This window comes from Leuresthes tenuis, unplaced genomic scaffold, assembly GCF_036924035.1.
Source record: "Leuresthes tenuis unplaced genomic scaffold, fLeuTen1.0.hap1 SCAF_22, whole genome shotgun sequence".
Lineage (NCBI taxonomy): Eukaryota > Metazoa > Chordata > Actinopteri > Atheriniformes > Atherinopsidae > Leuresthes > Leuresthes tenuis.
Window position 1 is genome coordinate 15,792,881 of NW_027325376.1, and position 27,978 is coordinate 15,820,858.

General features: G+C 40.0%; 4 long non-coding RNA genes across 4 annotated transcripts; 2 read left to right on the forward strand and 2 right to left on the reverse strand.

Moving 5' to 3' along the window:
• Positions 1-4,312: 4,312 nt before the first annotated feature.
• LOC140282238 (uncharacterized) lies at positions 4,313-8,100 on the forward strand. Its single transcript, XR_011909828.1, has 3 exons — positions 4,313-4,420; positions 7,506-7,695; positions 8,019-8,100. It is a non-coding gene; the product is annotated as an uncharacterized lncRNA (long non-coding RNA).
• Positions 8,070-17,740, reverse strand: LOC140282243 (uncharacterized). The gene is made up of 2 exons (XR_011909833.1): positions 17,680-17,740; positions 8,070-8,147 (listed from the first exon to the last, which is right to left on the reverse strand). It is a non-coding gene; the product is annotated as an uncharacterized lncRNA (long non-coding RNA).
• On the forward strand, positions 16,874-27,961 carry LOC140282239 (uncharacterized). Its single transcript, XR_011909829.1, has 4 exons — positions 16,874-16,907; positions 27,070-27,187; positions 27,314-27,503; positions 27,839-27,961. It is a non-coding gene; the product is annotated as an uncharacterized lncRNA (long non-coding RNA).
• On the reverse strand, positions 23,744-24,783 carry LOC140282240 (uncharacterized). The gene is made up of 3 exons (XR_011909830.1): positions 24,712-24,783; positions 24,396-24,585; positions 23,744-24,060 (listed from the first exon to the last, which is right to left on the reverse strand). It is a non-coding gene; the product is annotated as an uncharacterized lncRNA (long non-coding RNA).
• Positions 27,962-27,978: the final 17 nt, after the last annotated feature.

A 27,978-nucleotide genomic window follows, 5' to 3' on the forward strand; every position in this document is an offset into this window, starting at 1 on the left:
AGGTCCAGGAGAGAAACCCAGACATCCTTCTCCCCAGCGACACCCTCCAGCTCCTCCTGGGGGATCCAGGATTCCGAGGCCAAGAAGGAGGTGACCAGTAGACATCCTAACCAGATGCCCGAACCAGCTCAGCTGATTCCTTTCAATAGCGCTCTCCTCCAAGCTCCCTCTGAATGGTCGAGCTCCTTACCCTACCTCTAATGCTGAGCCCAGCCACCCTCCGAAGGAAACCTTTTCAGACGCTTGTATCTGTGATCTTGTACTATCGGTCAGTAATCTCTTCGACCATGAATAACAACACTGAGTATATGAACGGTAGGACCAAGACCACTGTCCAATGTGTCAACAAGAACAGGCTTGTGAGTCAACTAGTATATTTTTATTGATTCTCCTGTCACTTTCTAGCACTTGTTTGTAACCCCGAGACTCAGGCTACGAATCTCTTGGCATTCGGGCATGTGGCCATGAATGCTGACCCATGAATGAGTGGTCTTGGCCCTGCGGTTCACTGGTGGAGAAACCTTTGAAAGCACAATCTCTTCCTCAGGTTTCTTCACTTATAGATAAGGAGATTAACATGTTCAAAGATCCTTAATCTCTTATCACAGTAGGAGGTGAAAATGTACAGTATACCTAGAGCAAATTTAGGGCAATGACAGATTTTTCTATGGGAGAAAATGTAAATGTGCAATACTCAGGAACAAAAATTTTGGAGGATTCATAACTTTTGTAATGGGTCTTCAAGTTATTTCAAATCTGTTGAGGTTAACTTGCTTTATCACCATAGTTTCTGTGATTGTAGCAGGATATGCATTTTAGGTTTTATGTACAAAAAGCAGATGGCAGTTAGTATTGCTGCCAAGCTCTGACCTCTCATCTGGAACTGAATACATGTGCTGTTATGCAGCTATGAGTCTCCTCTACATTTCAGATCTTGTATCTGCTCTGTAACATTTGCTGTCGTATCATTGCTATCGTAAGTGTTTCTTTCTTGTTGCTGATCATTGATGTTAAATAAGGGTTTTGCATTGAGTAAATATTATTCATAGCTGGATAAGATTCAAGCGTCCTTCCTCTTTGGCGTAAAGAGACACTGTCATAGGGGTATGGGAAGTCCACCCAATCAAGTGTTTCCTCATTACACAAGTTCTATGCTAACATGCTAAGCTTAGTTTGATGTATACTAGCGTAATCAGGACATACCCAATGTCAATGCTGCTACTACTCAAGTGCTTGGTGAAAAAACGCTGATTTGCTCATTGTGCTTTGCTTTAATGTTCTGCTGTGAAGCTCAGTTTCTTTCTTTTTTTTCCGGGCACTGCCCTCGCTAGCATTGCGATTATTATTTAAAGCACAGGACTTACTTGATTTCGAAGTCTAAAATAGTGAAATTTTGTATGTACTATAATTTCTGTTTGTTTCACTGCCAGCTTGAGTCATTTTGCTAGCTGTTGATCCTCAGAGTTCTTCATCAACAGCTGAAAGGTGCTTCTGGTTTTTTAATGAGGGTCTTTTCAGAAGTGGCCTTTCTGGTGGCAGTGTCTTCCACCACACTTCCCTTGGTTTGGGTGGCTAAAAAAATAGAAAATTAAATTAATATTGTTGATGGAACAAATCACCTGTCTTTACTCTTGGGTCCATAGAAGTTGAGTGTGATTTTTTGAGTATTAAACCTTTTTTTGTATTGTATTTAACCATAAAGCATTCCTGGGATCTGATTAGGAAGGCACACCAGCGTCTCTACTTCCGCAGGAGGTTGAGGCGCGCCAGACTTGGGATCTCAGTCCTGACATCGTTCTACAAAAGTACAGATGTGAGGTGGAGAGCGTCCTCTGTTTCTGCATCACCGTGTGACATGGCAGCTGCTCTGCGGCAGAGAAGAAGGCGCTGCCAAGGGTGGTGAAAGCTGCACAAAGGACTATGGGACACAGCCTGTACACTACCACGGACATTTACACCTCCAGATGCAGGAAGCAGGCCTCCAGCATGACGAAGGACCCCACTCACCCTGCACGCACACAGGCAAACAGTGGGTCCTTACTGGGGGTCCTTACACAAAGCCCCCTTACCCTACCCTCCTACCAGTGTAAGTTGCTTTGGAGAAAAGTGTCTGCCAAATACATGAACATGTTGTACATATCCTTAGTTAGCTATGTCTTTTTATTCTATTTTTTTATTGGGCTTGCACTGGGATCAGAGTAATTCCTTTAGTTTCACCCCATGTTTTTAACATGTGTCGTAATGACAATAAAGAATCTTTGAATCTTACTATTCGCAGTGGCATTGTCACAGCTTTTGCACTAAGGTCTCTTTAACAACTGACTCCATCCGATTACCACTTCTGCTTCTTCTTCAGCATAACTTGTGAAGATTAACTGGCTACAACACTGTGTGAGTAGTGCGAAAAGTCATTTCATGTTTACAAGACATGTGACAAAGTAAATAAACTGTTCATGTTACTGAGGGTAAACACGCAACAGTAATTGGTTAACGTTGTCACAGACCATATCTTTTTCAGTCTTGCACACAAAAACATTTTAAAGGCATTTAGAAAGCATTCTCCCCTTTTCTGACATTTCTTCTTCCTTTTGTTGCCTGTCAAATTTTTTGTTCGTTGTATTTTGGTGGCATTTGTATAATTTGGTCAACCCAATATGACTTGAAGGTGTAAAATACTAATTATGAAACAAACTAATTAAAAAAGTTCAATCTAAACATGCATAACTTTTTCAGAGCCACCTTTATGTAGCAATAACAGCTTTACTATACATAATAACATGCATGTTCACTAAGACGGAAGTGTGGGATTTGGTTATTCCAACACATTTAATTGTCCTTATAAACCCCTGGTATGCTCTGGGTCATTATCTTACACTGCACACAAGTGAACAGATGGAATTGAACTGACGTGACTTGTGAAGGCCTGCACCAGATCTTAGTTTAGTTTTACAGACACTTTTCTGGCTGCAGACCTTGAGCATTATGGATATTTTTTCTTTTTTTTTTTAAACTTAACACGTACTTTCACACATTAGATTTTAACCACTGTAGTCCACCCCCACCAGCGACACACAGTGTATCTTCTTGGAAGAGTGGACTCATTTACAGGAATCCCTTGCTATGAACAAGCACTTGTCTATTGTACTAATTCAGTGGTTGTGATCACAGATGTATATGGTGGGAAAAAGTCATGTACAGGTCTTTGATTGACTGTTTACAGTGGATTATTAATATCGCCTGTGTTTATTTAATTTTTTTTCCTAACAAGGCAAGTGGCAGCGAAGGGCAGAAATATTTCCAGCCTCCCATCAGAGACCTCATCTTCAGTTTGTGGTGATCTCTACCAGACTCTGTTGTGACTTTTGTGGAGTTCAATTGACCTATTATGCTATACTCAGTAGTTAAAGATGTCACAAAGTATCAGAGATGAGACAGATTCAGCTGGTTCGCGGTCCAATGATGGTTTATTGCAGAGTTACAATTCGACCATACATGAGAAGTAGCCCAGGCTAAGTCTGAAAACTCTTCTGAAAGTTCCCCTCTTTTATACAAGTTGGGCCTGTGGATGCTCCTCCCCGGGCCCCTCCTTTCGTATGGCGTTTATTCCCTAATCTTCCACCGTTATGTCTTAATTACTTAATGTACCCGAGTCTGGGCCCCCTGTCCTGTCTTTTTTTAAACCTTTATTCATGTAATAGTCCTTCCCACTACTCCTGACCTCCCCTTTACATTCATATCTCCTGTTAATTATCTTTAGTACATATGTCTTTATCACTGCTTGACGTGGCTACACCTGGGTACTTTCCCATGGCATTAATGATTGGCTTGACATTACACAGAGCTAAACCTTGGTACTTTCCATGGCCTCATATCAGGTTTTTTCTAGCTTTTACCTTAGTAAGCGTTTTCTCCTATTCCATTACTTTTAGGGCCCGGTAAACTCCATCAACGAAACTCCCATCTGTTTTCTCTGTGTTCTAAATGACATCAGCTAATGTTCCAGATCAAACTATACAGCATACTTCACAGTTCAACAACAATTAGAGGCATAATATTACAGGCACAATGATAGATGGATATATATTGTGAAGAAACTTAGATAGTTTTATGATATCTAATATAATTTGATCGAAGTGTAATTGGCATGAGTTAAAGTGATCATTCTTAATGTGGTTAAGAAGTCTCACTGAAACACTTCCTTATTGCACCACTGTCTTGATAATGCTCTTGAACATGTATGGTGAGAGGGAGGTTTATAGTGGTTTGAGGGTTTAGGTGATAGGTTGAGTTTTTCTTTCACATGCAGAGCTTTATAAAGGAAGCAGTATTTCCAGGCTCTGTCATATACTTCGCCTTCAGCTGATATTCATCTCCTTTAGACACCAGCGTTGATCTTCCAGAGACAGACTGATCTGAACAGGTGAGAATAATTTATTCACAGCAAACAAACATTAACAGTTTTCTCTTACAGTGGAATCTGTGTTTTATCCATTTAATTCATCTCAAGAACATTATGGTTGTTCTGAGGTGTTTTTTTCAAAGACGCAGTAATCTGCAAGAAAAATATAATAACTTGTGAAAAAACAAAATATTTTATAAGTGCTGTTTGTCACTTTTACCCGCATTTACCTTTTTTCATTGAGATTTAACAACAAATAAATCAAATGTTGTCAGATGTTTGTAGGTCCTGAGCCTTAAACTACGTGTCAGCTTGTGGTCGCTTAAAGCATTTCAAGAGTTTTGCTTTGCTTGAAAAAAAACCAACAAAACTTACATAATTTCACAACTGTTGCATCATCTGACAAAATAACCATTCCATTAACTTAAAGACAACGCCTGTGCATGTATGATAACAATAATAACATATAAGAAAGCACTTCGTAAAGCTAGAACCGATTATTATTCATTATTGATAGAAGAGAATAAGAATAATCCCAGGTTTCTTTTCAGCACTGTTGCCAGGCTGACAAAGAGTCCGAGCTCTGTTGAGCCATGTATTCCTTTAACTCTCAGCAGTGATGATTTCATGAGATTCTTCATCAATAAAATTGTTTCTATCACAGAGAAGATTAATGGAATTCTTCCCATTATTATCACTGATGTATCATCAAGTAGAGCAGCTTTAGAAGTATCTTTCGATCCTGAATTGTATTTAGACAGCTTCTGTCCAGTTGATCTTTCTGAGCTAACAACAGCAATAGTCTCTTCTAAACCATCAACTTGTATGTTAGACCCAATCCCAACCAGACTGTTCAAGGAGGTTTTCCCCTTAATTGACACTTCCATATTGGATTTGATCAATCGGTCATTGTTGATAGGATATGTACCTCAGACTTTTAAGGTTGCTGTAATTAAACCTTTACTTAAAAAACCTACTCTTGATTCAGAAGTGTTGGCTAATTATCGGCCTATATCCAATCTCCCTTTTTTGTCTAAAGTTCTTGAAAAAATAGTTGCAGTTCAACTTTGTGATCATTTACATAGAAATAATCTGTTTGAAGAGTTTCAGTCAGGATTCAGAGTGCATCATAGCACAGAAACAGCACTGGTGAAAGTTACCAATGATCTCCTGTTAGCTTCTGATAGCGGACTTGTTTCTGTGCTTGTCCTGTTGGATCTCAGTGCTGCATTTGATACGATCGATCACAGCATTCTGTTACAGAGACTTGAACATGTTATTGGGATTAAAGGAACTGCATTAGGCTGGTTTAAGTCATATTTATCTGATAGAGTTTGTTCTTGTAAATGAAGAATCTTCCTCACACGTTGGAGTAAGTCATGGAGTTCCTCAGGGTTCTGTGCTTGGACCGATTCTTTTTACTTTATACATGCTTCCATTAGGTAACATTATCAGACAGCATGGCATAAATTTCCATTGTTATGCTGATGATACTCAGCTGTACTTATCTATGAAACCAGATTAAACCAACAGGTTGGTCAGACTACAAGCCTGTCTTAAAGACATGAAGACCTGGATGACTCAGAACTGTCTGCTTTTAAATTTCAGACAAAACTGAAGTTGTTCTCTTTGGACCTGAGCGCTTCAGGGAGAAATTGTCTAGTTATATAGTTACTCTAGATGGTATTTCCTTGGCTTCTAGTTCTACAGTGAGGAACGTTGGAGTTATTTTTTACCAGAATTTATCATTTGACGCACATATAAAACAGGTTTCTAGGACTGCCTTCTTTCACCTTCGTAATATTGCTAAAATCAGGAACATCCTGTCTCAGGGTGATGCAGAGAAACTAGTTCATGCATTTGTTACTTCAAGATTGGACTACTGTAATTCCTTATTATTGGGCTGTCCCACATATTCTCTGAAAAGCCTCCAGCTGATCCAAAATGCTGCAGCCAGAGTTCTGATGAGAACTAACAGGAGAGATCATGTTTCTCCAGTTTTAGCTTCTCTTCATTGGCTCCCTGTTAAATTCAGAATAGAATTTAAGATTCTTCTTCTCACATATAAAGTTCTTAATGACCGAGCTCCATCATATCTTAAAGATTTAATTGAAAGGTATTTTCCTAACAGAGCACTTCACTCCCAAACTGCAGGTTTACTTGTTGTTCCCAGAGTTTCTAAAAGTAGAATGGGAGGTAGAGCCTTCAGTTATCAGGCCCCTCTCTTGTGGAATAAGCTGCCAGTAAATGTCCGGGAAGCAGACACCCTTTCCACTTTTAAGATTAGGCTTAAAACTTTCCTTTTCGATAAAGCTTATAGTTAGGGATGGCTCAGGTAATTCTGAAACATCCCATAGTTAAGCTGCTATAGGCTTAGACTGCTGGGGGACCTCATCTGTCACACCTTTCCTCACTTTGCTCTCTTTTTCCTCCTGTTTAATTTCACAATTGATTTTATGTACATGTGACATTATTGTGGTTATTAACGTATGTTTCCCTGTTCCAACAGATATCCTTTGAATGGCGTTATGGTGTTTTTCCCCCCTCTTTTCCCTCTTTTCTGTCTTCTTAAACCCCAGCTGGTCGAGGCGGATGGCCACCCTTCCTGAGTCTGGTTCTGCCAGAGGTTTCTTCCTGTTAAAAGGGAGTCGTTCCTTTACACAGTCGCCACAGGCACGCTCAGGACGGGAGATTGGACTGAAGACAAGTTTCGGTGCAATCTGTTGGTTTCCTTAGCTAGGATATTAATTTTTTGAATTGGCTCTATATGAATTAATTGGATTATGATTACAATGAATTGAATTGGACTATATTACTTAAGTGCCTTGAGATGACAATTGTTGTAATCTGGCGCTATATAAATAAAATTGAATTGAATTGAATTGAATGATGATCTCCCACAGAGAAAGTTACAGAAGTATCAGAGTGTCTTGAATGATCACTTTGGTTGATATCTTGATTCCATTCTCTGATATGTATAATGAGACAAGGACGGTGTCCAAACAAAACAGCCCAGTTATAACTGCAACTGTAGCTCAACTGTGTATGTAAGCTTGCTGAGTTCTATTTTGTGAACTACTAACTACTAAGTTTCTTCTCACTCTAGACAAGATGAACATGGTTATCCTGATCACTGTCATCTTCACTACTGCCGTTGTTCTTATCCCGGAAGGGGTAGGAGCCTACGCCAATCTTCCATGTACGAGCAGACGTAACAACAATGCTTACAACAACTTTGTTGACAGACACATCCTTCAGGTGTCCTTCAACACTGCATCAAAGCATGAATGGCAAACGTGAGTTAAACTGCAAAGTTCTCAACTGAAGACCACAGGAAAATAAATGGGATCTCTTTTTTATAATTAATATGATGATTTCACCTGATGATATATCCTACTGTTTATATTATTGTACAGTATGTTAGCTTTATACAGCTTCATATTGAAACAGATTACGATTGAAAGAGAATAATTCTGACAGTTTACTTTGTACTAAACATTTAGTAAACATTCATGCATGTTTTTTTACAGCCAAGATTTCTTTGGACAAATTATTTGTTTTACTCTTATAAACAAATGTTTAATTTCCGATAACTCTGGACATTGATCTCATTCTTCAGGTACATAACGAACATGGGACTCTGTGGCAGACCTAAACAGTCCTTCATTGAGAGTTCAAATCAGTACCTCGTTGACCAGATCTGTAATGGGTCAGGAAAGCGCTGGTCTGGCAACTTGTGCTTCAGTACCTCCAGCATGCTGGTGTATGATGTCACAGTTAACAGTAATTGCATTGTCACAAATGTATGGCCAGCTACAAAATATGTGTATGTGGCTTGTGACATTGTTGCGAACCAATGTCTCCCTGTTCATTATGAAAAAAGTACCGCACAACAACCATCCAGCAACGAAGTCTGCGGTCCATAGGCTTGAAATTCAAGTCACCTGACAAGCTTAGCTTTATCATTCCTTGCTGCCTAAAATAATCAATTCCACATATAAAGTGTTTCTGCTTTGGCGAGATTCCACTCTCTTCTTCACATATCTCAATACGTTCCAACAGCATTTAGTTTGATGAACACAATTAAATGAACATGTTCTTGGCACGACAGGGAAAATTCCAGTTTTTACATTAAGGCTGAATGTATGATTGATGTATTAACCACTGTGAGGGAGATTTTTTTAGAATAGCAAAAGCTTCTTCACAGCATGAAAAAACAGACTGCTTTATGATTCTTATATAGGTGAACTATTACTTTAATCAATTACACTGTATCCAAATAAAGAATTTCAATTTGTTCTGCTTTATACAGGATATTGTCAAATACATTGCAGTAGTTGATGTAGTTCAACAGGCCTCAAATGGACTCAGGTGCTCAGTACATGCTCTTAACTTTAATTTTTCTGTAAAACCAGCAAAGTGTAACTGTAAATTTATACTGCTGAATATTCAATAAAACTGCTCTCGTTCACATGTATTTCTGTTTCTTTTGTCCAACAGCTAAACATGTCAGATATCAAAATGTTTGCAATATTCAATATTTAAAATAATTAACAACTCTGCTCGTTTCAGATAACTTGCCCTTCCTCCCGTGACATGTGTCTCATTGTCTTCCCTGATTCCCAAGTGTTTCCACCTGTTCCCCTTGGTCCCTCATGTGTATTTAGTCTGCGTCTTCCCTTGTCTCGTTGCCAGTGTGTTGAATTGTCTCTCGAGCTTTCGTCCGCTAGCCTCCACAGTGATCCACGCCTACGTAAACCAAAGATCTTGTTTGTTAATGATTTCCTCCTTGAGAGTGATTTTTTGTTGTAAGTTTTTTCATAGATTTAGCCAAGTGAAGTTTTCTTTGTATTGTCGTTTATTCAGTAGTACCTCCGGTAGAGGAGTGTCTAGTGATTTCTAGTGATAACTTTCATAGCAACTCCATTAGAAGGAGCCTCTTTTGTTTATTGGTTTTGTTAAATTTCTATAGAGCCTCCGACGGTTCGGAGAGGGATAAATTTAATTGTAAGATTTATATAACCTTTTGTTTTTCCCTCCTAGCGTGGAGAGAGTTTTCTTTTGATAAGTTTTATAGTCGCACTCTTCTCCCCATAGGTATCGATAAGATCGGATGAAAGTCTCATGGATTGGGGGCTAGCCCAGAGATTGGCACTGGAGACTAGTCCTCTAGCTAAGCCGATTATGGCCCGTTCGCTCAATGGTTGGGAACTTTTTACCATTACTCACGTCACAGAACCAGTAGATCTGATCCTGGGCAAACACACAGAACAATTACCTTTTTACCTATACAGATCCAACGCACGCACACTAGTGTCGGCGTACCCACGGCTGGTCAAAGACAACCCTCACCTGGACTGGCTCACGGGGCAAATCGAGCAGTGGGGTCCCACGTGTGAGGGCAGGTGTATTACAAAGAAAAACGTTCTGAGTTTAATGCTGTCTCTGCTCACGTTACCACAGACTCGCAATTCCCGGACCTGACCAGCGTACCCCAATGTTATCACCACCTTAAGGAGGTTTTCAATAAGACCAAGGCCACCTCACTACCTCCTCACCGACCTTACGATTGTGGCATCGACCTCCTGCCAGGCGCCGCCATCCCAAAGGGCCGACTCTACTCCATGTCTAATCCTGAGCGCCAGGCAATGAATGAGTACATTGAGGCTTCACTGGAGAATGGCCTCATTCACCCATCATCACCAGCAGGGGCTGGCTTCTTCTTTGTGGAAAAAAAAGGATGGGTCCTTGAGGCCCTGCATCGACTAGAACCGGTATCCTCTACCACTCATGTCCTCCGTCTTTGACCAGCTTCAACAAGCTAAAGTGTTCACCAAACTGGATCTCCGCAACGCGTACCATCTAGTACGCATCAGGGAGGGGGACGAGTGGAAGACCGGGTTTAACACCCCCAGAGGACACTACGAATACTCGGTCATGCCTTTTGGACTTACGAACGCTCCAGCCGTTTTTCAAGCCATGATAAATGATGTACTACAAGAGTTTTTGGACAAGTTTGTGTATGTTTATCTTGATGACATTTTAATCTATTCCACTGATCTTGTGTCCCACAGAAATCATGTTAACCAAGTGTTACAACGTCTTCTAGACAATCACCTGTATGTAAAGGCTGAAAAAAGCGAGTTCCACGTGAACACCATTTCCTTTTTAGGATTTATTGTAGCTCCAGGAAAAGTGGAGATGGACCCAGCCAAGATCAGCGCGGTGGCCAATTGGCCAACTTTTACCGACGCTTTATTAGGGGGTTCAGTTCCATCGCGGCTCCTCTTCATGCCCTCACCTCACCCCGGGTTCAATTTTTCTGGTCCCCAGAGGCGGAGAGCGCCTTTAAGGAACTGAAAGGCCGCTTCACATCAGCACCCATCCTCACCCTTCCAGACCCTCAGCAGCAGTTTGTGGTGGAGGTGGATGCGTCTAACGACGGGGTTGGGGCGGTCCTGTCCGAACGGTCGGCAGATGGCCAAATGCATCCCTGTGCATTCCGCCCAGGCTCAGTTCAGTGAGGCGCAACTACGACGTCGGCAACAGGGAACTGTTGGTGGTGAAGATTGCCCTGGAGGAATGGAGACATTGGCTGGAAGGGGCCGTGCATCCGTTTGTGGTTTGGACAGACCACAAGAACCTGGAATATATCAGGCAGGCCAAAAGGCTTAATTCTCGCCAGGCCAGGTGGACACTGTTTTTTAACCACTTCTCGTTCACCCTATCCTACAGGCCGGGCTCCCGGAACGTAAAGCCAGATGCCCTGTCTCGGCTTTACGACCCAGAACCAGTTGCCAAGGAACCAGAGCCCATCCTCTCACGAACCTGTGTGGTTAGGGCAGTTTCCTGGCACATAGAAGAAGAGGTAAAACAAGCGAACGGTGGGGCACCACCACCTGAGGGCTGCCCTGAGAATCGGTTGTATGTACCAGTCGACCTGCGCCCTCAGGTGATTCATTGGGCCCACACCTCGCTGCTTACCTGCCATCCGGGGGTCCGCCGCACTATGTTTGTCATTTCTCAAAGGTTCGGGTGTACATCGGGGCATGCTCGGTCTGCGCTAGGAATAAGACCTCGTCCAGCCCACGTATGGTTCTCCTGCAGCCTCTTCCTATTCCCTCCAGACCGTGGACAGATGTCTCCATGGACTTCATCACGGGGCTCCCGGTTTCTAAGGGTAATACCGTCGTACTAACAGTAGTAGATCGGTTTTCTAAAATGGTCCACTTCATAGCCCTGCCAAAGTTACCCAACGCCAAAGAAATGACCGACATAATGATGAAAGAGGTATTTCATGGGTTCCCTAAGGACATTGTCTCAGACCGGGGGCCCCAGTTTGTCTTACGGTTCTGGAGGGAGTTCTGCAGGCTCATTGGTGCCAGATCCAGTCTGACATCAGGTTATCACCCCAAGGTTATCACGTGTCAACCAACAATTGGAACCGGCCTCCGATGCTTGGTGTCCCAGAACCCGGCTTCCTGGAGTTCCCACCTGGTCTGGGTTGAGTATGCACACAACACCCTGCCTACCTCTGCTACTGGTCTGTCACCATTCCACTGTGTGTACGGTTACCAACCTCCATTGTTTCCAAGTTCCGAGACTGAGTCCACAGTTCCCTCCGCCCACGCCATGGTGCGTCGTTGCCATCGCATCTGGGCCGCCGCCAGACAGGTGCTAGCACGACAAGGCGATAGGATCAAGGGGTCTGCCAACCGGAGGAGACAGCCCGCCCCAGAGTACCAACCCGGGCAGAAAGAAAAATGGCTGTCTGCAAAACACCTCCGCCTCAAGGTTCCCTCACCCAAGCTGGTACCCTGCTTTGTTGGACCATACCCTCCATTTCCTCCTAGCGTGGAGAGAGTTTTCTTTTGATAAGTTTTATAGTCGCACTCTTCTCCCCATAGGTATCGAGAAGAGTGAGTTAGGAATTCATAATCTATTGCTTTGCTCTGCAAGTGACTATCATTACATAAATAAAATCTGGTTATTGTTTCTACCCTGCATCTGCGTCCAGTGCTTCACGGTTCGTGACACAAGTAAAATAATCTTATGATAACGTTTGCTTTGTTTCAACAAAAAAAGGAGGAAACGAAAGAGCAAAGGCGTTCCAACAGGATTATCTTGATAACTCAGGTCTGAGAGGTGTTTTGTTTAATTTAATCTTTTAGATTGGGAGTTAAAGTAATGAATGAAGGATTTGAACAAATTCAGAGAATTGCATGTTTATTTCATATTTATGTATTACAAAGTGTTATCCTGACTTTGCAGCCTGCCAGGCATTTCACTCTGGCTATTTTGCAACAAGACTGGAAAGCCTATATATGTGAACTAAAGAGTCAAAGTGACCAGAGACTTTTTGTATATAAGGTTAATGCTTAATCCTTGCAGGAAAAAAAATAATAAATAAACAATGACAAAAAACAAAACAAGTGTTAAAAGAAGCTTAGACAGCGCTGGCTGGGACAACAAATGTGTGTCTGCAGGCTGACAGTTGGGATTGTAGCTCCACCACAAACCTGGTAAACATGATTGACCCTTTCATTAGTAGGAATGTATTTTTTTTATATTTTCTATCCACTTGACAGGACACTCGCAAACACAACATCTTGGCTTTCATTCATTCCTCTCAGGATCAGCTGCGCTACCTAGGTGGATGTTTGGTCTGGCTGATCTGAGGTCGCTCAAAGCAGACATATTTCTATATTCACTATAAAAATTATTGATGCGTGCTCTAATAATATAAAAACAATTACATAAACAAAAAGTCAGACTTGAACAAAAATTTAGCAAAATTTGGAAAGATTCGGGCTGCTGCAGCTGCATGTCCAGTAACTTAAAGACAACTTCTGTGCGTGGTATGAAACTAAAGATTCACCTCAGATTTTGTCCCAGCAGTAGTGTAGCTTTGTTTAACAATCTCAAAATATGGCATTTTATTATATTACACATTTCATTGCATATAAACTTTACACTGAAAGACACAATAATTATGAAAACAAAAGTTAAACAAACAACACAGTCAGAGGATATATAGAATATTATTTACTAAATCATATCCTGTGTGTACATCCAAAGTATTGCACAGTAACTCAACCCCAAAAGCACAAACCAGTAGAAGCACATGTAGAAATTAGTATCACTGGAGTACTAACCAAAATGTGCTCAAAGTGATTAACCAATGCCTTTTGAGGAAAGAAGTTTTCAGTTTGATCTTGACATGGTTGTGTCAGACCTTAGGTCAGCAGGCAGCTTGTGCCAGAGATAAGAACCAGTGACACAATCTGAATTGAAACGTCATAATTAACAAACATCTGTTTGTTTTCTCAACTGTACAATACAAAAACGTAACTAAGACTATGAGGAAAAACTAACAAAACAAAACTTTGGCTGTGGAAAACACATGACAAGACATAACATGAGCATCTGTGGAAGTATTGACGGTGAGGATTTCGCAGTGAACATGAGGGAACCTGGAAACTAAATACTGAGGGGAGGTGATTGGTGATGGAGTGCAGCTGAGAACAAAACAGGTGAAGTGGACGAACCTAATGACTGGGCAAGATTGACAAAAACAATGGTAAAACTAATGACTTAATAGAAACCTAAAACATGAAAAACAGAAAAATCAAGAACCAAAAACACAACAAAACCCACAGACGTGACAATGGTATTTCCTTTTTGTACCACTCATGTCATTTAAAATGAGAACCATTGACAGTATGCATACTTATTTTGGTTTATAAAAATATGTTGTGGTTTCCAATTCCAAGGTCACACACAAATGTTTAAGTAAAACATACTTTGCGTCAAGCATGAGGTTTTGGTGGGTGATTGGTATACCAGACAGTTTCATAATGTATGGCTGGTGTTAATTGGGCAGGCCTTTGTTTAACAATGTTCTTTGTTGTTTATCCATTATTTCAAATAATTCTACAATGGCTTTTTAGTGCAAACTATTGGCCCTTGGGTATTACAAAAGTAAATACTTGAGTGCCAGTTAGTGCCCAGATTACTCAAAAATAACTTATTGAGTTGAAATCATTTGTTGACAGCTTGATCCCCAAAGTTCAAGAATCCCATCTGCACCCCGGCATTCATCCATTTTCTATACCCGCTTAATCCAATTTAGAGTCGTGGGGGACCACAGCCTATCCCAGCTGTCATTGGGCCAGAGGCGGGGTCCACCATGGACAGGTCTTCAGTCCATCACAGGGCCACACAAAGACATACGAGACACACAACCATGCACGCTCACACTCACTACGAGCGACAATTTAGAGTCACCAATTAACCTGACATTTATGTTTTTGGACGGTGGGAGGAAGCAGGAGTAACCGGAGAGAATCCACGCATACACGGGGAGATAATGCAAAATCCGCGCAGAAAGGCCCCAGCAGGGATTTTAAACCCACTTGCTGTGAGGCGACGGTGCTAACCACCACACCACCGTGCAGCCCCATTCAACCTTCATTATGATCCAAAGAACCAACACAGAGGTGATGTAGACAATGAGGCTCTGGGTGAAGAAACCTGGTCCACCAGGAATTGACTAGGGACTCAAGTACAGTCATCCTCAACTCAAGTCTGAGACCTAGTTTAAAGTTATCTTACAGCTGAGGTCTGAATTTCTATTACTGTAGTTCTGCTTTCTTACTGTAGCTTAACATCTCTCTTCTTTCTCAACAGCACACATGAAGAGGAACTGATGAAGCCGTTTTGATTATGCAGAAAGATACAATGTTGATTTCATAGGCGTTCCTGTTTGTCAAAGATGAGGTACTGGATATACTGCTGTTTACGACATTACTGCAAAAATACTGGTTTGGTGCTGTAACTGACCATTGACAGTGTTACATTTGAAGCAAACCTTGAAAAAAGTTTGGACACCCCTATGAAAGACTATGAATGACTAAAACCCTGCGTGTGCCATTCTTTGAAATTTACATTTGAATCAAACAAATAACTTTTCAACTTTTTTCCTGACTGATTGTTTGAAATTTGCTCCCATATTTCTGCGGTATTTTGAATCGCTCAATTAATCCCTCTAACAGTGAAATGCTCTCTACGCCACTGGATGCAACACAAGATCAAATCACGATCAATCCATATGAAGAGTTTGAAAGCGGCTCTTTTCTTAAAATTCTGAATCGCTTATTTCTACAAATATAGCTTTCTTCATTGTTGCCAAAAACTTCCACTTAAGTGTTCTTTATCCACAGACGTGTTTACAAAATTTTAAAGATTTGTTAATATGTTGGGGCGGCGAGGTGGTGTGGTGGCTAGCAACTTTCTGTCATGATTCCTGTATACTTTTAGTTTTAAAACTTGTCATTTCCGATTTTATTTTGAAAATTAACTCGTTTCAGTTAACTTGCTCTTCCTCCTATGTCCTGTGTCTGCGTGTCTCCCCTGATTACCCAAGTGTCTCGTTGCCAGTGTGTTGTACTTTACAGTCTTCATCCTAGCCTCCGAATAGCCCTCGTTGTTCTGAAAAAACCCAGATTCTTGACCATTGTGGTACCTTGTGTTTTGACCCATTGGTGGATTCCTGAAGTCGAGTGTTTCTCCTTCAGAGTTTCTTTTGGTAAATGTTTTTTGTGATTATCTCAGCTTAGCTTTTGACTAAATTTTCATAGTCATTTTTGGTTTCCTCTTTTCAAGAGTTTTTTGTTGTAATGTTTCATAGCTCCTCCTGTTATAGGAGTGGAAGCTCGTTTTCTGGTCTTCGTTTAATCTTGTAGTGCCTCCAATAGAAGGAGAGATTTTCTTTGTTCACCTCTTTTGAAGAGAGTGTGAAATTTAAAGCGATAATCTTTTATAGAATTTTCGTTTTCCTCCTAGAGTGGAGAGACTGTTTCTTTTGATTAAGTTTTATACCGGCATCTGTCAACTATAGTTATAGTGATCAGTGCCATAGTAATTTTCATAGTGATTATTTTCTCTGTTCGGAAACCTGTGAAGAGAGTTTATTTATAATAAACAATCTTATTCTGAAATTGATCCTGCATCCGTGTCCTGCCGGTTCCTGATACTTTCTGTGTAAAGTTTTCCTCCCACCGCCCAAAAACTTGCATGTTAGATTAATTACTGACTCTAAATTGTCCCAATGAGTGAGTGTGTCAGTGTGGCCCTGTGATGAACAGGCAACCTATCCAGGATGTACACTGCCTGTTGCCCAATGACAGCTAGGATAGGACATTTCTTAATCATATTGGCAAACAATTTGACTTAATCACATAAAGAAATGTTACTTAACAAACACTTGCCTATTGCACCACTGTCTTGATAATAAACTTGAGCACGTATGGTCCATGTGAGGAGTTTGGTCTGATTGGCTGTTTGCTCTGGATCGAGGTGATAGGCTGAGTTTTTTTTTTTTTTTACATGCAGAGCTTTATAAAGGAAGCAGTATTTCCAGGTCCTATCAGAGACTTCGCCTTCAGCTGATATTTATCTCCAGACAAACGCCAGCGTTGATCTTCCAGAGACAGACTGATCTGAGCAGGTGAGAATAACCTATTCACAGCTAAAAATTAAGTTTGATCACGTTTGGTGGTCGAAGAAAACAGCCCAGTCGAACTGTAACCTTACTGATTGTTTGTGAACTACATATTTCTTCTCACTCTAGACAAGATGAACATGATTATCCTGATCACTATCATCTTCACTACTGCCCTTGTTCTGATCCCAGAAGGGGAAGGAGTCATCAATCCTCTTCCATGTCAGCCGAACTATGACAAGAATGCTTATAACGACTTTCTTCACAAACACATCCTTCAGGACACCTTCAACACTGCATCAAACAGTGAATGGGAAAGGTGAGTTAGACTCCAAAGTTCTCAACTGAAGTCCACAGAAAATAAATGGGATCCTGTTTGTAATCAATCATAATTTCACTAAAACCTCCTAACCTGATGATATATCCTACTGTCTGTCTTATTGTACAGTATATTAGCTGTATTCGGCTTCATATTGACACAGATTACATTTGAAAGAGAATAATTCTGACGGTTTACTTATTAATAAACATTCATACACATTTTTGTAGCCATTATCTCTTTGGATTAATTCTTTTAAGTCTATGTTTCACTTTTATAAATAATCGTGTCATTTGTAATGACACTGGGCATTGATCTCTCTATCTTCAGGTACATTAGAAACATGAGACTCTGTGACAGAGCTCATCAGTCCTTCCTCAAGAGTTCGAGTCAGAACAGTGTTGTGCGGATCTGTAATGGCTCAGGTATTCGCCAGTCTCTCAACTTGTGCACCGGTACCTCAAGCATGGTGGTGTATGATGTCAGAGTTGACACCGTTAGTTGCAAAGTTACAAAAGTATTAACAAAAAAAAAATATGTGATTGTGGCTTGCGACAAAGTTGATAACCGATGTCGTCCTGTTCATTTTCAAGACAGTGTCGAGCAAGCACCAGGCCGTGGTAAACGCTGCTGAGTTAAACATGTGCCTTTATATTCAAATCCTCTGTCAGGCTTAGCTAAGTGATGCCTTTTTGCTTGCAAAAAATTTATTCAATTCCAGACATCCTCCAATGGTTTTGTACTTTGCCGACATTACACTCATTTAGTTTGATAAACACAATTAAATGAACATGTGCTCTGCACGACAGGGAAGATTCCAGTTTTTACATTCAGGCTGGATGTAAAAACGATGTATTAACCACTGTGAGGGAGATTTTTTTTTTTATCAAAGCAAAAACTTCTTTCTCGCCATGAAAAAACGGAATGCTTTATGATTCTTTGACAGGGAAACTATTACTTTCAACAATTACACTGTATCCAAATACAGAATTTCCATTTGTTCTGCTTTATACAGGATATTGTCAAAAACATTGCAGTAGTTGATGTAGTTCAACAGGCCTCAAATGGACTCAGGTGCTCTGTCCATGCCCTGAACTTCCTTTTTTCTGTAAAACCAGCAAAGTGTAACTGTAAATTCATACTGCTGAATATCCAATAAAACTTCTCTCGCTCGCATGTATTTCTGGTTCTTTTGTCCAACAGCTAAACATGTCAGATATCCAAATGTTTGCAGGCAAGGCTGCTGAAACAAAAGCCTTCGCGGTATTGCTCTCAATCTCCAAGCAATCTACTCCGAACTCCCTCTGAATGGTTACAGTCATAACTGGGCTGTTTAGTTTGAACACCGTCCTTGTCCCATTATACATGTCAGAGAGTGGAATCGAGTTATCAAGCGAAGTGATCTGATGCTGTAGTCTGTGTGATATTCTGATGCTTCTGTCACTTTCTCTGTGGGTGATTATTGTACACGCACAGAAGTTGTCTTTAAATTACTGGACATGCAGCTGCAGCAGCCAGAGTCTTTCCAAATTTTGTCAAAGTCAGGATAACACTTTGTCCACTTTGCGAAAAAACAAATTCAAATTGGAATAAATATGAAATAAACATGCAATTCTCTGAATGTGTTCAAACACTGTGTCCTTACCATCGTTCATTATTTTATAACCTGTCAAATCAAAAAGATTAAACAAAACAAAACACCTCTCAGACCTGAATTATCAGGATAATCATCTTGGAATGCCTTTGCTCTTCAATTTCCTTCTTTTTTTGTTGAAACAAAACTAATGTTATCATAAGATTATTTTACTTGGAGGTTACCAGGCGGAGGGATAGGTTAAGTTGATACAAGGTCGGCCTCTGGTGGACAACAAGGCAAATTACTTCCTGACAGTGACTGCTTGCGAGGGCTCTGCACAAAAAAAAATAGAAAGAAAGAAACTTAGCCTCACACCCAAAGCAAAACACTTATTTAATACCAATGATCAGCAACAAGATTGAAACACTAACGATAGCAATGATACAATAGCAAAGGTCAGAGCTTGGCAGCAATACTGACTGCTTTTTGTACACAAAACCTAAAATGCACATCCTGCTACAATCCCAGGAACTATGGTGATAAAGAAAGTTGACCTCAACAGATTTTAAATAACTTGAAGACCCATTCCAAAAGTTATGAATCCCTAAAAAGGCCCACAGGCCCAAATGCCAAGAGATTCGTAGCCTGAGTGCTGGGATTACAAACAAGTGCTAGAAAGAGAGAGGAAAGAATCCATAAAAATATACTCGTTGACTCACAAGCCTGTTCTTGTTGACACATGGGACAGTGGTCTTTGTCCTATCATCCATATACTCAGTGTTGTTATTGTTGGTCGAAGAGATTAGTGACCGAAAGTACAAGATCGCAGATACAAGCGTCCGAAATGGGTTTCCTCGGAGAGGAAGAGGTAAGGAGAGGTGAGGAGCTTGACCATTCAGAGGGAGCTTGGAGTAGAGGTGCTGCTCTTCCCCATCGAAAGGAGTCAGCTGAGGTGGTTCAGGCATCTGGTTAGGATGCCTCCTGGTCACCTCACATTGGAAGTTTTCTGGGCATGTTCTACTGGGATGGAGGCCCCCTTGGCAGACCAAGGACTCATTGAAGGGGTTATATGTCCCTTCTGGCCTGAGAATCCTGGAGAGGAGGTGGAGAGTGTCGCTGTGGAGAGAGATGTCTGGGTTTCTCTCCTGGACCCGTTGCCTCCGCAACCCGACCTCAGATAAGCAGATGAAAATGGATGGATGGAAGAGATGAAGGCGATGGAAGGCATGCAGACATGCTCCTACAAAGCAGACACTGAAGTAAAAAGGCCTTCATGAAATATAACCAAACTGAGAGTGCGACCAAGCTGGACATGAATATGCCCTAAAAATAAAAAAAAACTAACTATGAAGAAGACAAAATATCGAGTATAGAACAAAAACCAATGCAATGATGATAATTAGAAAACTAAAGTGAACTTGAAATAAATAACAATACAAGGTGATTCAATGATGTTCCAAAAAGATTATGACTGAAAGTATATACCTTTAAATAAACGTATACACTTCAAATTAAAGCATATAAAATCTATACTCTTCAACACGCCACAACTTCTATTATTACAAACATCATAAGTGCTTACAGTCGCATGCCTCTCACGTGCAACTAGTTTGGGTTTGAAAATTATGATATCTGTGGTCTGGTAAATGAATAAAAGGTATAACATCTGGGCAGAGCCAGAAATTGTAAACAGTTAGAACTTAGTTCATGTATTCTCCCCCAGGAAGTTTTTCTCTGTCCATCTGTGGAAGCTATATGGACTAATTTTCCAACCAGTCGAGGCAAAAGCATGCTTAAAAATCTGACATATCATTTCAGGTAAAAAAATAACAAGAACACAAGACAATCTTAAGGAGGAAGTCGATAAAACTAACAAAGGACGCTCTAATAACTTGACTTGAAATAATTATTTATTTGGGTCACACTTGACATATATTTTACTCGGACAGAAGAAAATGAACTTAAAGAAACAAAGGGAGACTCAGACTATTTAAACACAAGAGAATGGGGAACAGGTGGAAGCAATCAGCAATCAGGGGAAGACAATCAGACCGGTGACACATGAGGGAAGGGCAAGGGACCTGAAACGAGAGGGAAAAAGGTGAATACGAAATAAAACAAAAAGTGCTTGAACATAAAAACACTGAACATGAACATAACTAAATTGAACAAACTTGACGAGACAGAACATCTATGTATCACATGTGCAACAAAAGGCTGTAAAATTAAGTCGTACTAAAACTCCCAACACGTTACAACTAATAACGTATATTGCCAACACTCACCGTCATTAGTCACTACTGTAGAGTTAATAACAGTCAGACCATCTTAGCCTATACTGCCATCTGCTGATGGAGTCGACAGATTTTCTAGGAGGCAGCGTCCATGACTTTTATTTTTAAAGAAAAAGAAAATAGCATTCCGTTAGTTTGAAAAGAACTTTATGTATTATCCAACAAATAAATGTTCTCTATTGTGGCAAATATAAGTCTGAATGACCACTGCCCAAATGTTAAATAATTCAGTGACCTTACACGCTTTGGATAAGGTCATTTTCAACAAACTGTAAACTGAACTTAACAACTAAAAATAACTATAAATGTATTTATATTAGGGCTGTCATAGTTAATGCGTTAATCGCAATGCGATTAATTAAAATAATTAACGAGTTAATTTTTTTTTATTGCGGTTCATTGCGGCCCAGTTTGTCCTCCACTAGACTGGAGTGTGGGACCTCTAGGTGGCGGTAAGGCACCTTCAAGTTGGTTACCAACTGCAGAGACGAAGAAGAAGATTGAGAGGGATACTTCTTCTATTCAAACCGTGGTCATAGAAAAAAATACCCCATGGCTTCTGAATGGTTTGTTTCACAAACACTTCAAGACGGCTCACTCAACAAAACAAAAGAAATTAAGTGCTGTGTTTTTTAAATAGATATGTCAAGTGAGTCTACAATACACTTTTTTATTTGAAAGAAGAAATAAAAGATAAGACATTTACTTTACATTAATTTGTGTTTATTTGATTCCAACTATATATTTTGATTATAGAGATTAATCATTAGTTAACTATGGAAAAAATGTGATTAATCGTGATTAAATTTAAATCAAACTTGAATTAAACTTTTTTTAGATTATTTTTTTTATTTTTTTTTTTTCTACCTACTTGGATTATGCATTATACTTACATGGTTATGGTTACAAAAAGTCCCTGGTCACTTTGACTCTTTACTCCACATAAATAGTGCGAAGGCTTTCCAGCCTTGTTACAAAATAGCCAGAGTGAAATGCCAGGCAGGGTGCAAAGTCAGGATAACACTTTGTCCGCTTTAGAAAAAAGAAATTCAAATTGGAATAAATATGAAATAAACATGCAATTCTCTGAATGTGTTCAAACCTTTCGTCCTTTTCGTCGCTCATTACTTTATAACTTTTAAAATCAATGCTCAAACAAATGCTCAAAATCTCTTAAGTTTGAACATGTTTGCACTTTGAACAAAATGCCTGTGTATGTTTTAGGCCACTGCCTTGAACATATGAAAAATGTTGCAATATTAAAAGTCCAGCGAAACAGCCCTATGAAAGAGGTCAACTTAACAGAATTAGGCTAAGAAGTAAAAGAAACCCGAATGAATGAAATAAACAAAACAAACTGACCTACCTACACCGATACAAAAGGGGAAACCGGTTAAATATATAACGGAGGGGCGTTGGTGAAACAGGCGCTACACTGAAAACAACAGAAAAAGCACTAAATAAACCCCAAACCATGCAACATATGGATCATTCAAATAAGGATGGCTGCTGCATATAAGAGTCATCAGCCCTTGGCCACACCTTTTGCTGCACCAGGAAGGAGAAGCCAAATCGCAGGCAGCTCAAAAGAAAGAAATTAGTATCAAGACAAAGTAAACAGAATCTGACCTTGCAGTGTTTGAATGTGTGCACTCCATGTCATCATTACAAGGTGAGAAAAATAAACTGATTTGGTAAAGAAGTAATATGTTGAGTCGTGTGTCTGAATGTTTGCAGTAGTGACTGTAAAGTAGATTAAAACTGAAAATACTCTGGTGCTGAGGTGTGGATATTACCATGTCTCTGGCCATCACAAACTGCTGTACAGAAAGTCCCATCATAATAACTATCCACCATGTGGCTGCAGAGCACACCGTGAATAAAACATTTCTGTATGTGTGTGTGGGGCTTTTACAGAAGCCGAGAGCAGCCTTGCCTGCAAACATTTTGATATCTGACATGTTTAGCTGTTGGACAAAAGAAACAGAAATACATGTGAGCGAAAGCAGTTTTATTGGATATTCAGCAGTATGAATTCATAGTTAAACTTTGCTGTTTTTAGAGAAAAAAAAGGAAGTTCAGGGCATGGACAGAGCACCTGAGTCCATTTGAGGCCTGTTGAACTACATCAACTACTGCAATGTTTTTTGACAATATCCTGTATAAAGCAGAACAAATGGAAATTCTGTGTTTGGATACAGTGTAATTGTTGAAAGTAATAGTTTCCCTGTCAAAGAATCATAAAGCATTCTGTTTTTTCATGGCTGCAAAGAAGCTTTTGCTGTAATAAAAAATTGTGTTCATCAAACTAAATTCTGTTGGAACGTGTTGAGATATGTGAAGGAAAGAGTGTAATGTCGCCAAAGTACAAAACCATTGGAGGATGTCTGGAATTGAATTCATGTTGTTGTTTTTTTTACATCCAGCCTGAATTTAAAAACTGGAATCTTCCCTGTCGTGCAGAGCTCATGTTCATTTGATTGTGTTTATCAAACTAAATGCTGTTGGAACGTCTTGATATGTGAAGAAGAGAGTGTAATGTCACCGAAGTACAAAACCATTGGAGTACGTCTGGAATTTAATTTAGAATTTTGCAAGCATAAAGGCATCACTTAGCTAAGCCTGACAGAGGATTTAAAAACAAAGGCCCGTGTTCAACTCCAAACTCTGCAGCGTTGACCTTTGCGTGGTGGTCGGTTGACACTTCCTTGGTAATGAACAGGAAAACATTGGTTTGCAACTTTGTCACAAGCCACAATCACAAATCTTCTTTTTTTTGCTATATGTTTAACTCTGCAACACCTGGTGTCAACTCTGACATCATACACCACCATGCTTGAGGTACTGGTGCACAAGTTGAGGTACTGGCGAATACCTGAGCCATTACAGGTCTGCACAACAAGCTTCCGATCCTTTTGCCTGATGAAGGACTGTAAAGGCCTGTCACAGAGTCTCATGTTCTTAATGTACCTGTAGACAGAGAGATCAATGCCCAGTGTCATTACAAATGAAACAATTATTTATAAAAGTGAAACATAGACTTAAAAGATTTAATCCAAAGAGATAATGGCTACAAAAAAATGTGTATGAATGTTTACTAATAAGTAAACCGTCAGAATTATTCTCTTTCAAATGTAATCTGTGTCAATATGAAGCTGAATACAGCTAATATACTGTACAATAAGATAGACAGTAGGATATATCATCAGGTTATGAGGTTTTAGTGAAATTATATGACTGATTACAAAAAGGATCCTCTTTATTTTCCTATAGTCTTTAGTTGAGAACTTTGGAGTTTAACTCACTTTTCCCATTTACGCTTTGATCCAGTGTTGAAGGACGCCTGAAGGATGTGTCTGCGAACAAAGATGTTGTAGGCATTGTTGTTATAGTTCGGCTGACATGGAAGACGATTACCGGCTCCTACCCCTTCCGGGATCAGAACAAGGGCAGTAGTGAAGATGAGAGTGATCAGGATGACCATGTTCATCTTGTCTAGAGTGAGAAGAAATATGTAGTTCACAAACAATCAGTAAGGTTACAGTTCAACTGGGCTGTTTAGTTCGACCACCAAACGTGATCAAACTTAATTTTTGTTAGCTGTGAATAGGTTATTCTCACCTGCTCAGATCAGTCTGTCTCTGGAAGATCAATGCTGGCGTCTCTCTGAAGGAGGTAAATATCAGTTGAAGGCGAAGTCTCTGCTAGAGCCTGGAAATACTGCTTCCTTTATAAAGCTCTGCATGCGAAAAACAAACTCAACCTATCACCTCAACTCAGAGATAACAGCCAATCAAACCACTGTAAACTTCCCTCTCACCATACATGTTCAAGATCATTATCAAGACAGTGGTGCAATAGGCATGTGTTTAAGTAACATTTCTTAATGTGATTAAGAAAGCAATTATGATTAAGAAATGTCAGCTTCAATGGAGGTCAAGTTGAGGTCTGGAAGACCTAAAATGTCTGAGAACTGTGTGCGGGATTGCATGAAAGGCAAATCCAAATCTATGTTTGACTGTGAGAAGGTCTTCAGGAATATCTAATTGACTATTGACTTTACACTCACCCCTGCAGAAATATCATGCATGGAGGTCTCCTCTGAAGGAAAGTTTCCCTCCATCTTCAGCATAGAATTCAGCTTCCCAAGGTTGCAAAGTAACATCTTAACATCCATCCATCCATTTTTAATCCAATTCAGGGTTACGGGGTCCTATTTTTATTGGGTATTCAGCAGTATGAATTCACACTTACACTTTACTGTTTTTACAAAAAGACGAATGTTTTAGAGCATGTACAGAGCACCTGAGTCCATTTGAGGCCTGTTGAACTACAATTGCATTATCTGGCTGTGTTAGTTCGGTTTTGAGAAACTCTGTTTTGGTTGGAGTAATGTTATTAAATCCATTTTCAAACTTATCCAGGGTTATGCAAAGTATGCTGCGGCCTGCAGTCCATTGGCTTGAAATTCAAGTCCATCTGACAAACTGGGTTTAATTATTCCTCTTTGCCTAAAAAATTCAATTCCACATATAAATAAACTTTGGCAACATTACACTCTCTTCTTCACGTATCTCAACACGTTCCAACAACATTTAGTTTGAATGAACATGTGCTCTGCTCGACAGGGAAAATTCCAGATATTACATTAAGTCTGGATGTACAATTGATGAATTAACCACTGTGAGGGAGATTTTTTTTTTTTTTAGAATAGCAAAAGCTTCTTCGCAGCCATGAAATAAACCCAGAATGCTTTATGATTATTTTTTAGGGGAACTATTAGTTTCAACAGTTACACTGTATCCAAACAAAGCATTTCCATTTGTTCTGCTTTATACAGGATATTGTCAAACACTTTGCATAACCCTGGAGAGTGTGTGATAGTTAGCATTGTGGCTTCACAGCACAAAGGTTCCTGGTTTAAATTTCCATTCAGACCTCTCTGTGTGGTGTAATTATGTGTCTCTGTGCATGCGTGGGGTCTGTATGGATACTCATGCATATTCCAACAGTCCTGAAACATGCATGTGAGGTTAGCTGGTGATTCTAAATTGAACGTGGGAATGACTAAGAGCTGTTGGTCTCTGTGATGAACTTGCATCTGTTCCAGGAGCAACCTTGCCTCTCTTTTGATGGCAGCTGGAAAAAGACTTCAACTGTCCCTGTGACCCTGACTTGCATGGAGCGGGTTCAGAAAATAGATGAATGAATGACAAACCACCATGGATCCTTTTCTTGTGCGTTATGATTCATATTTGTCAGTCCGACCAAACCCAAAGTTTGTAAATGGATTTAAACACGTTACTCCAACCAAAACAGAGTTTCTCAAAACCGAACTAACACAGCCAGATAATGCAATTGTAGTTCAACAGGCCTCAAATGGACTCAGGTGCTCTGTACATGCTCTAAAACCTTCCTCTTTTTGTAAAAACAGTAAAGTGTAAGTGTGAATTCATACTGCTGAATACCCAATAAAAATAGGACCCCCTAACCCTGAATTGGATTATGCGGGTATAGAAAAAGATGGATGTTAAGATGTTACTTTGCAACCTTGGGAAGCTGAATTCTATGCTGAAGATGGAGGGAAACTTTCCTTCAGAGGAGACCTCCATGCATGATATTTCTGCAGGGGTGAGTGCAAAGAAAACTGTGCACCACCTCTTCATAGTCAATTAGATATTCCTGAAGACCTTCTCACAGTCAAACATAGATTTGGATTTGCCTTTCATACAATCCCGCACACAGTTCTCAGACATTTTAGGTCTTCCAGACCTCAACTTGACCTCCATTGAAGCTGACATTTCTTAATCATAATTGCTTTCTTAATCACATTAAGAAATGTTACTTAAACTAATGCCTATTGCACCACTGTCTTGATAATGCTCTTGAACATGTATGGTGAGAGGGAAGTTTACAGTGGTTTGATTGGCTGTTATCTCTGAGTTGAGGTGATAGGTTGAGTTTGTTTTTCGCATGCAGAGCTTTATAAAGGAAGCAGTATTTCCAGGCTCTAGCAGAGACTTCGCCTTCAGCTGATATTCATCTCCTTCAGACAAACACCAGCGTTGATCTTCCAGAGACAGACTGATCTGAGCAGGTGAGAATAACCTATTCACAGCTAACAAAAATTAAGTTTGATCACGTTTGGTGGTCGAACTAAACAGCCCAGTTGAACTGTAACCTTACTGATTGTTTGTGAACTACATATTTCTTCTCACTCTAGACAAGATGAACATGGTCATCCTGATCACTCTCATCTTCACTACTGCCCTTGTTCTGATCCCGGAAGGGGTAGGAGCCGGTAATCGTCTTCCATGTCAGCCGAACAATAACAACAATGCCTACAACATCTTTGTTCGCAGACACATCCTTCAGGCGTCCTTCAACACTGGATCAAAGCGTAAATGGGAAAAGTGAGTTAAACTCCAAAGTTCTCAACTAAAGACTATAGGAAAATAAAGAGGATCCTGTTTGTAATCAGTCATATAATTTCACTAAAACCTCATAACCTGATGATATATCCTACTGTCTATCTTATTGTACAGTATATTAGCTGTATTCAGCTTCATATTGACACAGATTACATTTGAAAGAGAATAAATCTGACGGTTTACTTATTAGTAAACATTCATACACATTTTTTTGTCGCCATTATCTCTTTGGATTAATTCTTTTAAGTCTATGTTTCACTTTTATAAATAATTGTTTAATTTGTAATGACACTGGGCATTGATCTCTCTGTCTACAGGTACATTAAGAACATGAGACTCTGTGACAGGCCTTTACAGTCCTTCATCAGGCAAAAGGATCGGAAGCTTGTTGTGCAGACCTGTAATGGCTCAGGTATTCGCCAGTACCTCAACTTGTGCACCAGTACCTCAAGCATGG